This window comes from Xenopus tropicalis, chromosome 4, assembly GCF_000004195.4.
Source record: "Xenopus tropicalis strain Nigerian chromosome 4, UCB_Xtro_10.0, whole genome shotgun sequence".
In the NCBI taxonomy this organism is placed as follows: domain Eukaryota; kingdom Metazoa; phylum Chordata; class Amphibia; order Anura; family Pipidae; genus Xenopus; species Xenopus tropicalis.
In genome coordinates, this window is record NC_030680.2 from 3,243,511 (window position 1) to 3,259,634 (window position 16,124).

Below are 16,124 nucleotides of genomic sequence, written 5' to 3' on the forward strand. Positions count from 1 at the left end.
CATAGGCTCATGGGAGGAGGATGGGGGCCATTATAATCTTATATTGTTTCATTTCAGCAGCACAATACGGATTTCTGTGCAATAAATATAGAAAACAATGAATTGGCCCCTAATTACAACAAATAATGGCGTGATCCTTCCGACCGGCGCAGGTGGCGCCTCCATTCCACGTATTATAAAAGGAAATAAATATAAATATATGTACAGGTTCATTGGAACAAACACAATTTCATTTTATTGTGCAAATAATCAAGGGAAACCCCGATTGGGCAAAATCCTAATTAGACATCTATCATGTGACAGGGGCAGAGGGGAAATTATATTGTAATAATGGCACCTGGTTGGGGTAATTTTGAAAGTGGTCAGATTTCAACTGGGGATTCGGCTCCTTAAGACTGGGGGGCCCTCCGGCAGGCCCCCCCCCCGACCAATATATGGCCAAAATTGCCCAGATGTCAATTGGACACTTTAGGGTGCACATAATGTGTATGTTCACCTTCGAGTCAACCTTTAGTATGTTATAAATAGCCAGTTCTAATTAACTTTTCAATTGGTCTTCGTTATTTATTTCTTATAGTTTATTAATTATTTCCCTTATTCTTCTTCTCTTTGCAGCATTCAAATGGGGGTCACTGACCCCGGCAACCAAATAACTATTGCTCTGTGAGGCCCCAGTTTTATTGTTATTGTTACTTTTTATTCCTTATCTTTCTATTCAGCCCCTCCCCTATTTATATACCAGCCTCTCATTCAATCCACTCCCTGGTCACTAAGGTCATTTGGACCTTAGCAACCAGATAGCTGCTGAAACGCCAAACTGCAGAGCTGCTGAACAAAAAGCAAAATAACTAAAAAAAACTACAAATAATACAAAATGAAGACCAATTGCAAATTGTCTCAGAATATTACTCTCTACGTCATACTAAAAGTTAACTCAAAGGGGTATCCTGTCTGTGTCTCTTGCAGGCAGGGTGCTGGGTGCTGGGTGCTAGGTGCAGTGGGTAGGGTTTCAGCAGACAGATGGTGGGTAGGAGGTGGAACCTGATAGGGAAGTACATATGGGGAAGGGCAATAGGACGAGTGGTGTAATGTTGCCACGAGAGAGGGCAAGTCACACACAGAGAGGCTGGGATGTACGGGGAGATGCTGTTAGAAATGACAGGGGATGTGGTTGTTTCGGGGCAATAAAGATGGGGTAAGATTTTGGGTTTTGGGATTGGGTCCCTAGGGCTAATGGGGCAGATACCTCCAAGGTAAAAGGGCCTTGATTGTCTTGGAAAGGCTGTAGCGCCCCCCAGCGCTTGTGTTGGGTAATTGTGTAAATAACTGACTGCCATAGAAGCACTAGGATCCCACTAAGAAACCCAGCAGATTAATTGCACCAGACTCCACTATCCACCCCTGCTGCCTCCACTCACACTGCAGCCTCCCTGGATGTCCCTGTGATACTAAGAAATACTTGCCCCCGGTATTAAGTACTCAGGAGAATTTGCCCCAATATCCCACAACCAATCAGAAGCTTGCTTTTCTTATTATAACTGCAAGAACCGACTGCTTATTATCTGCTTTTCCCCTAAGTACTTAGTAAGGATATTGCATGGGGGGGGGGTAATAGGGCATCAGGTATCACTCACCCATTGTCTCCGCTATTCGTCAGTAAATTCCACCCCGGGGCAATGTCGGAACCAGGGGATATAGTAAAGCAATTCCCTGTGCCGCAGAGCTCACTACCCGTTGGTGCAAGGATCTGATAGTGCAAGGGGCTGTGGGACTGACAGGCTGCTAAGCACATAAAACATTTACTTGGGTGTAAACTGATAGCGGCCATTCAGGTGCACTGGGGCTTCTCTTGTGCGGCACCTTGGGCTATGGGGCACGTGGGGCAGCTCAGGGAAGCGGGAAAGAAGCCACAAAAAACGGCTGAACACAAACAGCTACAATAGAGACACAATTGGGTTATTAGCAAAATGGAACCGGCCCCATAACCAGGATGAACGAGACATTTCAGTTACGGACATGGGAGAATGTGACAAAGGTACCAGTGTGAAACCCATGAATAAATCATTTGTCATTACATATGGCACCATCTGACTCCCTAATCCTTCCACCTGGTCATATTCACTATGGGCCTGCAGTACCCTAGTGTAAAGGATGGTGGCGCTGTTAAATATTCAATGAACATTCCTTCTCTGTATATTTGTATTTATACATATGGGTAGGAGGTGCCATAGTGTTTCCCTTAGACAGTACAGTATGGGGGTACAGCTTATTGTGTGCCCAAAACATTCCTTCTCTGTATATTTGTATTTATACTTATGGGTAGGGGGTGCCATAGTGTTTCCCTTAGACAGTACAGTATGGGGGTACAGCTTATTGTGTGCCCAGAACATTCCTTCTCTGTATATTTGTATTTATACATATGGGTAGGAGGTGCCATAGTGTTTCCCTTAGACAGTACAGTATGGGGGTACAGCTTATTGTGTGCCCAGAACATTCCTTCTCTGTATATTTGTATTTATACATATGGGTAGGGGGTGCCATAGTGTTTCCCTTAGACAGTACAGTATGGGGGTACAGCTTATTGTGTGCCCAGAACATTCCTTCTCTGTATATTTGTATTTATACATATGGGTAGGAGGTGCCATAGTGTTTCCCTTAGACAGTACAGTATGGGGGTACAGCTTATTGTGTGCCCAGAACATTCCTTCTCTGTATATTTGTATTTATACATATGGGTAGGGGGTGCCATAGTGTTTCCCTTAGACAGTACAGTATGGGGGTACAGCTTATTGTGTGCCCAGAACATTCCCTCTCTGTATATTTGTATTTATACATATGGGTAGGGGGTGCCATAGTGTTTCCCTTAGACAGTACAGTATGGGGGTACAGCTTATTGTGTGCCCAGAACATTCCTTCTCTGTATATTTGTATTTATACATATGGGTAGGGGGTGCCATAGTGTTTCCCTTAGACAGTACAGTATGGGGGTACAGCTTATTGTGTGCCCAGAACATTCCTTCTCTGTATATTTGTATTTATACATATGGGTAGGGGGTGCCATAGTGTTTCCCTTAGACAGTACAGTATGGGGGTACAGCTTATTGTGTGCCCAGAGCATTCCTTCTCTGTATATTTGTATTTATACATATGGGTAGGAGGTGCCATAGTGTTTCCCTTAGAGCTGCTGGGATTCCTCCCAGGGATTTAGTGAAGGGAATAAGAGGAAAGGGTTCAGGGAAGGGAAGAGGTATCAGTGCCCCAGAGGAGAGAGGATGAATCGGATCAGTATTTTGCAGTTCTGCAGAAACACTTGGGCTTGGAAAGATTTGCTTGGAGTCTGTATGGAAAGAATTAGCCCCAGAGGAACAAAGGGCCTTTGTACAGAGACCAAGCGATGCCAATGGCGTGTGGCTGAACTGTTGTGGCTCCAACCCCCCCCCCCCCCCCCCCCCCCCCCCCCACAATGAGCTAAATTACAGGGGCTCTGTATTATTATGGGCCAGATATACAAATCACAGAAGCAGATTTCTCTTCCTAAAAATGAGTTACAAGCCCTTAATCACGGGCAAAAGTTCTTTTCTTAATAAAGGGAAACTCCACCCAAAACCTGTTTCTGCCTAATGAAATAAAATATGATTCTTAGTCATTTTCCATTTACTATTCATCACTGTCTGGATGCTTATCCCCTGCACTGCTGGTTCCGACTCCTGATCAGCACAGAAATGGATAAGAAAATACTGCTTGCAAAAACAGTTACCTTTATAAATAGCACTAAAACCATTCAATTGCCTTCACTTATCTACAGCACAAGTGGGGGCGCTGTTCTGTTGCTGCCCTATGGGAAAGAGCAGGTGGGAATGGGTACTGCGCCTGAAACTTCATCCAAACTACTGTGGGCGGCCATGTCTTCTGCTCAAAGGAACCCAGGGGATTCTGGGAAAGGTTTCAATTAAGTCTTTGATTTAGAGAATTTGGACGCGCTGAATCTGCAAAGTTAAAAAGGTTTCGGAGCCAAGTGCATTATGGGAAGGGAGATTGTACTCGCCGCTTCCAAAATTGAAAATGAATTCCCTGCTTAATGCATTAACTGAACCCGGCATAAAGGAATCTATTTCAGAAATAAAAGTAATGGATTTATATCTGATCAGAGCGACGACTGAGTCCCCGAGTCTGAATACAAGCGCTCCCTGATCCGATTAAACATAAAGAGCTTGTAAGGTCACGAGTCTCTGTAGCTACTCATGGTATCCCCAGTCCCTTCCCAGAGGCTATTATCCCCCCACTGCTACTATAGGCACCATCTCTCCCTACTATACCTGCTATCCCACAGCCCCAGTCCCTTCCCAGAGGCTATTATCCCCCCACTGCTACTATAGGCACCATCTCTCCCTACTATACCTGCTATCCCACAGCCCCAGTCCCTTCCCAGAGGCTATTATCCCACTGCTACTATAGGCACCATCTCTCCCTACTATACCTGCTATCCCACAGCCCCAGTCCCTTCCCAGAGGCTATTATCCCCCCACTGCTACTATAGGCACCATCTCTCCCTACTATACCTGCTATCCCACAGCCCCAGTCCCTTCCCAGAGGCTATTATCCCCCCCCACTGCTACTATAGGCACCATCTCTCCCTACTATACCTGCTATCCCACAGCCCCAGTCCCTTCCCAGAGGCTATTATCCCACTGCTACTATAGGCACCATCTCTCCCTACTATACCTGCTATCCCACAGCCCCAGTCCCTTCCCAGAGGCTATTATCCCCCCACTGCTACTATAGGCACCATCTCTCCCTACTATACCTGCTATCCCACAGCCCCAGTCCCTTCCCAGAGGCTATTATCCCCCCACTGCTACTATAGGCACCATCTCTCCCTACTATACCTGCTATCCCACAGCCCCAGTCCCTTCCCAGAGGCTATTATCCCCCCACTGCTACTATAGGCACCATCTCTCCCTACTATACCTGCTATCCCACAGCCCCAGTCCCTTCCCAGAGGCTATTATCCCCCCACTGCTACTATAGGCACCATCTCTCCCTACTATACCTGCTATCCCACAGCCCCAGTCCCTTCCCAGAGGCTATTATCCCCCCACTGCTACTATAGGCACCATCTCTCCCTACTATACCTGCTATCCCACAGCCCCAGTCCCTTCCCAGAGGCTATTATCCCCCACTGCTACTATAGGCACCATCTCTCCCTACTATACCTGCTATCCCACAGCCCCAGTCCCTTCCCAGAGGCTATTATCCCCCCACTGCTACTATAGGCACCATCTCTCCCTACTATACCTGCTATCCCACAGCCCCAGTCCCTTCCCAGAGGCTATTATCCCCCCACTGCTACTATAGGCACCATCTCTCCCTACTATACCTGCTATCCCACAGCCCCAGTCCCTTCCCAGAGGCTATTATCCCCCCACTGCTACTATAGGCACCATCTCTCCCTACTATACCTGCTATCCCACAGCCCCAGTCCCTTCCCAGAGGCTATTATCCCCCCACTGCTACTATAGGCACCATCTCTCCCTACTATACCTGCTATCCCACAGCCCCAGTCCCTTCCCAGAGGCTATTATCCCCCCACTGCTACTATAGGCACCATCTCTCCCTACTATACCTGCTATCCCACAGCCCCAGTCCCTTCCCAGAGGCTATTATCCCCCACTGCTACTATAGGCACCATCTCTCCCTACTATACCTGCTATCCCACAGCCCCAGTCCCTTCCCAGAGGCTATTATCCCACTGCTACTATAGGCACCATCTCTCCCTACTATACCTGCTATCCCACAGCCCCAGTCCCTTCCCAGAGGCTATTATCCCACTGCTACTATAGGCACCATCTCTCCCTACTATACCTGCTCTCCCACAGCCCCAGTCCCTTCCCAGAGGCTATTATCCCCCCACTGCTACTATAGGCACCATCTCTCCCTACTATACCTGCTATCCCACAGCCCCTGTCCCTTCCCAGAGGCTATTATCCCCCCACTGCTACTATAGGCACCATCTCTCCCTACTATACCTGCTATCCCACAGCCCCAGTCCCTTCCCAGAGGCTATTATCCCCCCACTGTTACTATAGGTACCATCTCTCCCTACTATACCTGCTATCCCACAGCCCCAGTCCCTTCCCAGAGGCTATTATCCCCCCACTGCTACTATAGGCACCATCTCTCCCTACTATACCTGCTATCCCACAGCCCCAGTCCCTTCCCAGAGGCTATTATCCCACTGCTACTATAGGCACCATCTCTCCCTACTATACCTGCTATCCCACAGCCCCAGTCCCTTCCCAGAGGCTATTATCCCCCCACTGCTACTATAGGCACCATCTCTCCCTACTATACCTGCTATCCCACAGCCCCAATCCCTCCCCAGAGGAACAGCACCCCCTTTGCTTAGTCCCCAAAAGCACATATTGGCTCACAGAATCTAATACTAAAGGGATAAATTCTCACCTTTTATAGTGCTACTGGATAATGCAGATGTGCGACAGTCAGTGGAGGAGGCAGTTGCATCTCACCTTGGGGCAGGTAGGGGTATTCCTCTGGTCCCAGGGCTGGGTAAGACAGAGAGGTGCCCGGGCCGCGCTGTAGGATACAACACAACACTATTTAGTCGCACTCGGAGCCACAAGGCAGCAAAAAGGCATCTAACAAAAGCACAATTGTCTCTACAAATTCCTTATGACTTTCTGGAGGATCAGAACCAATTAAAGCTGCAACGACAACGGCCTGGAATCTCTGGATTTTATTGTGGCTGAATATTAAACACTGGGGAAAAAATGGCGACAACAAGTTATTTTAAAGGGAAAACTTACCCTTTGCCCATAATTTACTGCATATGGTGTATAGTGGGCCCGTTATAGTGTGTATATACTGTATAGTGGGCTCGTTATAGTGTGTATATACTGTATAGTGGGCCCGTTATAGTGTATATATACTGTATAGTGGGCCTGTTATAGTGTATATATACTGTATAGTGGGCCCGTTATAGTGTGTATATACTGTATAGTGGGCCCGTTATAGTGTGTATATACTGTATAGGGGTTCGTTATAGTGTGTATATATAGTGTGTAGTGGGCCCGTTATAGTGTATATATAATGTATAGTGGGCCCGTTATTGTGTATATATACTGTATAGTGGGCCCGTTATAGTGTGTATATACTGTATAGGGGTTTGTTATAGTGTGTATATACTGTGTAGTGGGCCCGTTATAGTGTATATATAATGTATAGTGGGCCCGTTATAGTGTATATATACTGTATAGTGGGCCCGTTATAGTGTATATATACTGTATAGTGTGCCCGTTATAGTGTATATATACTGTATAGTGGGCCCGTTATAGTGTGTATATACTGTATAGTGGGCCCGTTATAGTGTATATATACTGTATAGTGGGCCCGTTATAGTGTATATATACTGTATAGTGGGCCCGTTATAGTGTGTATATACTGTATAGTGGGCCCGTTATAGTGTATATATACTGTATAGTGGGCCCGTTATAGTGTATATATACTGTATAGTGGGCCCGTTATAGTATATATACTGTATAGTGGGCCCGTTATAGTGTATATACTGTATAGTGGGCCCGTTATAGTGTATATATACTGTATAGTGGGCCCGTTATAGTATATATATACTGTATAGTGGGCCCGTTATAGTGTATATATACTGTATAGTGGGCCCGTTATAGTGTGTATATACTGTATAGTGGGCCCGTTATAGTGTGTATATACTGTATAGTGGGCCCGTTATAGTGTATATATACTGTATAGTGGGCCCGTTATAGTGTGTATATACTGTATAGTGGGCCCGTTATAGTGTATATACTGTATAGTGGGCCCGTTATAGTGTGTATATACTGTATAGTGGGCCCGTTATAGTATATATATACTGTATAGTGGGCCCGTTATAGTGTGTATATACTGTATAGTGGGCCCGTTATAGTATATATATACTGTATAGTGGGCCCGTTATAGTGTATATATACTGTATAGTGGGCCCGTTATAGTGTGTATATACTGTATAGTGGGCCCGTTATAGTGTATATACTGTATAGTGGGCCCGTTATAGTGTATAAATACTGTATAGTGGGCCCGTTATCGTGTATATACTGTATAGTGGGCTCGTTATAGTGTATATATACTGTATAGTGGGCCCGTTATAGTGTGTATATACTGTATAGTGGGCCCGTTATAGTGTATATATACTGTATAGTGGGCCCGTTATAGTGTGTATATACTGTATAGTGGGCCCGTTATAGTGTATATATACTGTATAGTGGGCCCGTTATAGTGTATATATACTGTATAGTGGGCCCGTTATAGTGTATATACTGTATAGTGGGCTCGTTATAGTGTATATATACTGTATAGTGGGCCCGTTATAGTGTATATATACTGTATAGTGGGCCCGTTATCGTGTATATACTGTATAGTGGGCTCGTTATAGTGTATATATACTGTATAGTGGGCCCGTTATAGTGTGTATATACTGTATAGTGGGCCCGTTATAGTGTATATATACTGTATAGTGGGCCCGTTATAGTGTATATACTGTATAGTGGGCCCGTTATAGTGTGTATATACTGTATAGTGGGCCCGTTATAGTGTATATACTGTATAGTGGGCTCGTTATAGTGTATATATACTGTATAGTGGGCCCGTTATAGTGTGTATATACTGTATAGTGGGCCCGTTATAGTGTATATATACTGTATAGTGGGCCCGTTATAGTGTATATACTGTATAGTGGGCCCGTTATAGTGTATATATACTGTATAGTGGGCCCGTTATAGTGTATATATACTGTATAGTGGGCCCGTTATAGTGTATATACTGTATAGTGGGCCCGTTATAGTGTATATATACTGTATAGTGGGCCCGTTATAGTGTATATATACTGTATAGTGGGCCCGTTATAGTGTATATACTGTATAGTGTGCCCGTTATAGTGTATATATACTGTTTAGTGGGCCCGTTATAGTGTATATACTGTATAGTGGGCCCGTTATAGTGTGTATATACTGTATAGTGAGTGGTTCCCTAGCTTACTATAGGCACCATAGCAGCCCATGAGAAAGAAGATGGGGGGCTACTGGTGGCATTTTCAGCAGCACAGCTGTACTTTGGGGCTGGAACAGAAGCCTAAAACATAATGTGCAGCATTCCTTTGTTAAGTTTTAGGTTCCCTTTAGTCGCGTAAAGAACATGTTATTATGGGCAAAACCGCAGCTTCTTTCCCAGAAACATTTAAAACACTGATGTCTCTACCAACATATTTTAGAAGTGAAACACTTGACCTGAAATGGCTTTTATAGGAAATAGAAACAAGTTTCTGTATATATACTGTATATATACATATTGTATTACCCACCTACTGACTGTAATCACTCATATAATGTTTCTGTAGGGAAATGAGAGCAGGGCAGGCAGTAACCCTTCCAACACTTTCCCCTGTCTCTGCCCCTATATATTAGGTACCTACCTAGTGCTACCAACCCCTATTTCTGTAGGGAAATGAGAGCAGGGCAGGCAGTAACCCTTCCAACACTTTCCCCTGTCTCTGCCCCTATATATTAGGTACCTACCTAGTGCTACCAACCCCTATTTCTGTAGGGAAATGAGAGCAGGGCAGGCAGTAACCCTTCCAACACTTTCCCCTGTCTCTGCCCCTATATATTAGGTACCTACCTAGTGCTACCAACCCCTATTTCTGTAGGGAAATGAGAGCAGGGCAGGCAGTAACCCTTCCAACACTTTCCCCTGTCTCTGCCCCTATATATTAGGTACCTACCTAGTGCTACCAACCCCTATTTCTGTAGGGAAATGAGAGCAGAGCAGGCAGTAACCCTTCCAACACTTTCCCCTGTCTCTGCCCCTATATATTAGGTACCTACCTAGTGCTACCAACCCCTATTTCTGTAGGGAAATGAGAGCAGGGCAGGCAGTAACCCTTCCAACACTTTCCCCTGTCTCTGCCCCTATATATTAGGTACCTACCTAGTGCTACCAACCCCTATTTCTGTAGGGAAATGAGAGCAGGGCAGGCAGTAACCCTTCCAACACTTTCCCCTGTCTCTGCCCCTATATATTAGGTACCTACCTAGTGCTACCAACCCCTATTTCTGTAGGGAAATGAGAGCAGGGCAGGCAGTAACCCTTCCAACACTTTCCCCTGTCTCTGCCCCTATATATTAGGTACCTACCTAGTGCTGCCACTCTGTGTTTTTCTACAAAGCAGTTTTAGGGAATGAAATTGTTCATAATAATTCTAATAACATTTCTTTAAACCTCAAGTGCATTTTGTATCAGAAAAAACCTCATCTCAGTGTCACACACGTCCCGTCTGACCCAAACCGACCAATAAACGGCGCAATTACTCTCACAATTTTTTTTAAAAGGCAGAGCTCGGTGAGTAATGGGGGTCGATCCCCCCGCCTCCAATCCAGTTAGTGAATGTGCAGGGATTGACTATTACAGGGCTTGTTTACCTTTGAGTTAACTCTTAGAATGATATAAAGAGTAATATACTGAGACAAATTGCAATTGGTCTTCATTTTTTTTATTAATTGTAGTTTTTTTAATTATTTCACTTTTTGTTCGGCAGCTTTCCAGTTTGGTATTTCAGCAGCTATCTGGTTGCTAGTGTCCAAATTACCTTAGCAACCAGGGAGCAGTTTGAATGAGACATAGGAATATGAATAGGAGAGGGGCTGAATAGAAAGATAAGGAATAAAAAGTAACAATAACAATAAAACTGGAGCCTCACAGAGCAATAGGGTTTGGCTGCCGGGGTCAGTGACCCCCATTTGAAAGCTACAATGAGTGAGCAGAAGGCTGACTTATTATTTTTTTATTTACTTAAATAATAAAAAAAAAAAACATACAAAAATAATTAATGAAGACCAATTGAAAAGTTGCTAATTCTATTACATACTAAAAGTTTACTGAAAGAGGTGGTTCCCCTTCAAATTAACTTTGAGTATGTTATAGAATTAGCAACTTTTCAATTGGTCTTCATTATCTTTGCAGCTTTCAAATGCTTTCTATTGCTCTGTGAGGCTCCAGTTTTATTGTTATTGTTACTTTTTATTCCTTATCTTTCTATTCAGCCCCTCCCCTATTCATATTCCTGTGTCTCATTCAAACCACTCTGTGGTTGCTAAGGTAATTGGAGCCCTAGCAACAGGATAACTGACCCCGGCAGCCAAACCCTATTGCTCTGTGAGGCTCCAGTTTTATTATTATTGTTACTTTTTATTCCTTATCTTTCTATTCAGCTCCTCCCCTATTCATATTCCTGTGTCTCATTCAAATCACTCTGTGGTTGCTAAGGTAATTGGAGCCCTAGCAACAGGATAACTGACCCCGGCAGCCAAACCCTATTGCTCTGTGAGGCTCCAGTTTTATTGTTACTGTTACTTTTTATTCCTTATATTTCTATCCAGTCCCTCCCCTATTCATATCCTAATGTCTCACTCGCACCCCTGCTTGGTTGCTAGGATTGTTCGGACCCTAGCAACCCCACAGCTGCTGAAACGCCAAAGCGAAATAACCCAAATAAAGAAAAAATGAAGACCAATTGCAAAGTGTCTCAGAATATCTCTAAATAAACACCATTTGTGCTTCCCAGACCCCCCCCCCCCCGACGCTTTAGTTCATCTGCTATGAGATTTGTACTTACGTAGAGTTACAGGGGGGCCCCCAAATCCTCAGCCGGAGCTGCTCCTCCGCTTCCCTCGCTGCTCGGCCGGGATAACAAAAAGCCCCTTTTGTAACATTTACTCCCCAGTCGCAGCCGCTCTGCCCATCAAAAAAACCTCTGGCGCATAGTTTGGCTGACAGTTGGGCTCGGGCCCCCGGCCAATAACAGCCACTCGGTTGGTTCTATTTCTGTCCGGCCCTCGCACAGAAGCAGACTGGCGGCGGGGGCCCCTAACGAGCGCCCGTTGGTCGGGCTTTGAGGAGTGAAATTAGAGACCAACGGGGGGGGGGGGGGAAAAGGCCAAGTAAAATAATAATAATTCAGCAATTTTGTGCCGGGAGGGGGGGGGAACACTTTGCACCATGGGATAGGCTGGAAGAGTCTAACAACCCCCGGGGCAGGAGATATGGAACCTACAGAGCCCAGGGCAGGTGTTTCCCATAGAAATTCCAGCTCTTTGCCGGGCGGAACATTCCATAAAACTTTCCTGTCTTGAAATTCTGCCCCCCCCCCCCAAGGGGTTATTTTCCTTTCAGGGAGGTGCAATCCTGCGGCTTTTCCCTATAAACACTCCCAGAGCCTTGGAGACACATTCCAGCCTGTAAAACTCCAGCTGATGTTCATTCCTTCCTCATGTCCCCGGGAGTTGTCTGTTAGAAGTCATGAGTGAGAACTGACAGTGCACAGATTGCAATTGGTCTTCATGGGAAATGTCTATTAGAAGTCATGAGTGAGAACTGACAGTGCGCAGATTGCAATTGGTCTGCATGGGAAATGTCTATTAGAAGTCATGAGTGAGAACTGACAGTGCACAGATTGCAATTGGTCTTCATGGGAAATGTCTATTAGAAGTCATGAGTGAGAACTGACAGTGCACAGATTGCAATTGGTCTTCATGGGAAATGTCTATTAGAAGTCATGAGTGAGAACTGACAGTGCGCAGATTGCAATTGGTCTGCATGGGAAATGTCTATTAGAAGTCATGAGTGAGAACTGGCAGTGCGCAGATTGCAATTGGTCTTCATGGGAAATGTCTATTAGAAGTCATGAGTGAGAACTGACAGTGCACTGACTGCAATTGGTCTGCATGGGAAATGTCTATTAGAAGTCATGAGTGAGAACTGACAGTGCACAGATTGCAATTGGTCTTCATGGGAAATGTCTATTAGAAGTCATGAGTGAGAACTGACAGTGCACAGATTGCAATTGGTCTTCATGGGAAATGTCTATTAGAAGTCATGAGTGAGAACTGACAGTGCACTGACTGCAATTGGTCTGCATGGGAAATGTCTATTAGAAGTCATGAGTGAGAACTGACAGTGCACAGATTGCAATTGGTCTTCATGGGAAATGTCTATTAGAAGTCATGAGTGAGAACTGACAGTGCGCAGATTGCAATTGGTCTTCATGGGAAATGTCTATTAGAAGTCATGAGTGAGAACTGACAGTGCACTGACTGCAATTGGTCTGCATGGGAAATGTCTATTAGAAGTCATGAGTGAGAACTGACAGTGCACAGATTGCAATTGGTCTTCATGGGAAATGTCTATTAGAAGTCATGAGTGAGAACTGACAGTGCACAGATTGCAATTGGTCTTCATGGGAAATGTCTATTAGAAGTCATGAGCGAGAACTGACAGATTGCAATTGGTCTTCATGGGAAATGTCTATTAGAAGTCATGAGTGAGAACTGACAGTGCACAGATTGCAATTGGTCTTCATGGGAAATGTCTATTAGAAGTTATGAGTGAGAAGTGACAGTGCACAGATTGCAATTGGTCTTCATGGGAAATGTCTATTAGAAGTCATGAGTGAGAACTGACAGTGCGCAGATTGCAATTGGTCTGCATGGGAAATGTCTATTAGAAGTTATGAGTGAGAACTGACAGTGCGCAGATTGCAATTGGTCTTCATGGGAAATGTCTATTAGAAGTCATGAGTGAGAACTGACAGTGCACAGATTGCAATTGGTCTGCATGGGAAATGTCTATTAGAAGTCATGAGTGAGAACTGGCAGTGCGCAGATTGCAATTGGTCTGCATGGGAAATGTCTATTAGAAGTCATGAGTGAGAACTGACAGTGCACAGATTGCAATTGGTCTGCATGGGAAATGTCTATTAGAAGTCATGAGTGAGAACTGACAGTGCACAGATTGCAATTGGTCTGCATGGGAAATGTCTATTAGAAGTCATGAGTGAGAACTGACAGTGCACAGATTGCAATTGGTCTTCATGGGAAATGTCTATTAGAAGTCATGAGTGAGAACTGACAGTGCACAGATTGCAATTGGTCTTCATGGGAAATGTCTATTAGAAGTCATGAGTGAGAACTGACAGTGCACAGATTGCAACTGGTCTTCATTTTTTATTATTTTTAATTATTTCAGTCATTCAGAAGCTCTCCAGTTTGGGGTTATAACAGCTGTCTGGTTGCTAGGCTCCAAATTACCTTAGCAACCAGGCAGTGGTTTGAATGAAAGACATATGAATAGGGAAGGGGCTGAATAGAAAGCTGAATGGGAAAGGTCCTGGGTTCAGTATGATGTAGAGAGTGACATCTGGAGACAATTTGCAGTTGGTCTTCATTTTTCATTATTTGTGGTTTGTGAATTACTTAGCTTTTTGTTCAGCAACTGGTTGCTAGGGTTGACATTATCCTAGCAACCAGGCAGTGAGTTTGAATGAGTGAACAGGAGAGATACTGAATAGAAAAACTAATGAAAAGAAGTAACCATAACAATAAAACTGGAGCCTCACAGAGCAATAGGGTTTGGCTGCCGGGGTCAGTGACCCCCATTTAAAAGCTGTAAAAAAAATGAAGACCAACTGAAAAGTTGCTTAGACTTGGTCAGATAAATTAAAGGTGAACTTCCCCTTTAACAGGGCAGGAGAGGGACCGACTGAAGGGAAAAGCTGTTTATTTTCCTTGTCCGATGGCGACAAAACCCACATTTGTTTCCCTTCGTTTCCTGTTTTCGGTACCTACTGTCGCGGTTTCGGCTTTACACAAACATCCCTCATAGAGTCCAGCGCAATATCCTGTATATCAGACACTGGGGGTTACACAGGCCCCTTGTGTGCGTCCCATTCATCCAACAGCCGCGCCATTCATAAACCAGCGCTAATGGGGGATAAACTGTGATACATTGTATCCGTCAGGACTTGCTGCGTTCCTATTGGCTACTGGCTCTGCATAGGGGGGTAGCAATACGCGCGCCATAGGGCGAAGGGGCCTATTTATTATGCTGCGTAAACAAAATTCGCTGAAATAACGGTGCAAAATAAATGGCGAATGTTGCCGTCCGAATAGGCCCCTAAGTGTGACTACTGAGCAGCTGAGCATGCTGGGAAGTGTAGTTCATATGAATATGAAGCAGCTGGAGTATCCGGGCAACGTGGGAAACATTTTACAGAAGCGTCTGGAGAGCGAGCGGGGGGTGAACGTAGCCGACTCCCCATATCCTGATGCCCCAGCGCCGTCTGGTTGGGGGTTTGGGGAGAGGGAACTCCCTGCCCAGAAATGGGGATAATAACAACTTGTGAGTCGGAACTTACTGAGCGTAACGGCTCCTCTGTAATTAGCAGCTATTCTCCTGCCTGAATATAGGCCCCAGATCTGCCCCCCCAACCTGCCCCCACAACCTGCCCCCCCCCCAAAGAAACTGTTCCAGATGCCGATTCCCTTCCCGTCTGCAGAACGTTGTTATTGTGGCTTTTTGTTTTGTTTTGTCCCTCTGTGTCGCTTGGAAACTTTACTGCAATGGGAGCGGCACCTACAGAGCCACAGAGGGACCCTGCCCAGACAGGGGGGGCACATACAGAATGGGGAGACACAGAGGGACCCTGCCCAGACAGGGGGGGCACATACAGAATGGGGAGACACAGAGGGACCCTGCCCAGACAGAGGGGGGGCACATACAGAATGGGGAGACACAGAGGGACCCTGCCCAGACAGAGGGGAAGGTGAGGGGCACATACAGAATGGGGAGCCACAGAGGGACCCTGCCCAGACAGAGGGGAAGGTGAGGGGCACATACAGAATGGGGAGACACAGAGGGACCCTGCCCAGACAGAGGGGGGGGGGCACATACAGAATGGGGAGACACAGAGGGACCCTGCCCAGACAGAGGGGGGGGGCACATACAGAATGGGGAGACACAGAGGGACCCTGCCCAGACAGAGCGGGGGGGCACATACAGAATGGGGAGACACAGAGGGACCCTGCCCAGACAGAGGGGGGGGCACATACAGAATGGGGAGACACAGAGGGACCCTGCCCAGACAGAGGGGGGGGCACATACAGAATGGGGAGACACAGAGGGACCCTGCCCAGACAGAGGGGAAGGTGAGGGGCACATACAGAATGGGGAGACACAGAGGGACCCTGCCCAGACAGAGGGGAAGGTGAGGG

At 45.7% G+C, this 16,124-nt stretch overlaps 1 protein-coding gene across 1 annotated transcript in view; it reads right to left on the minus strand.

Moving 5' to 3' along the window:
* insc (INSC, spindle orientation adaptor protein) overlaps nucleotides 1-11,988 on the minus strand; it is an 85,613-nt gene extending 73,625 nt beyond the window's left edge. The window contains exons 1-2 of the mRNA XM_031900374.1: nucleotides 11,693-11,988; nucleotides 6,463-6,594 (exon numbers count right to left, since the gene is read on the minus strand). The gene's annotated coding sequence lies outside the window, so the exon portion shown is untranslated. The remainder of the gene's footprint in view (nucleotides 1-6,462; nucleotides 6,595-11,692) is intronic.
* Between the last annotated feature and the right edge of the window lie 4,136 nt (nucleotides 11,989-16,124).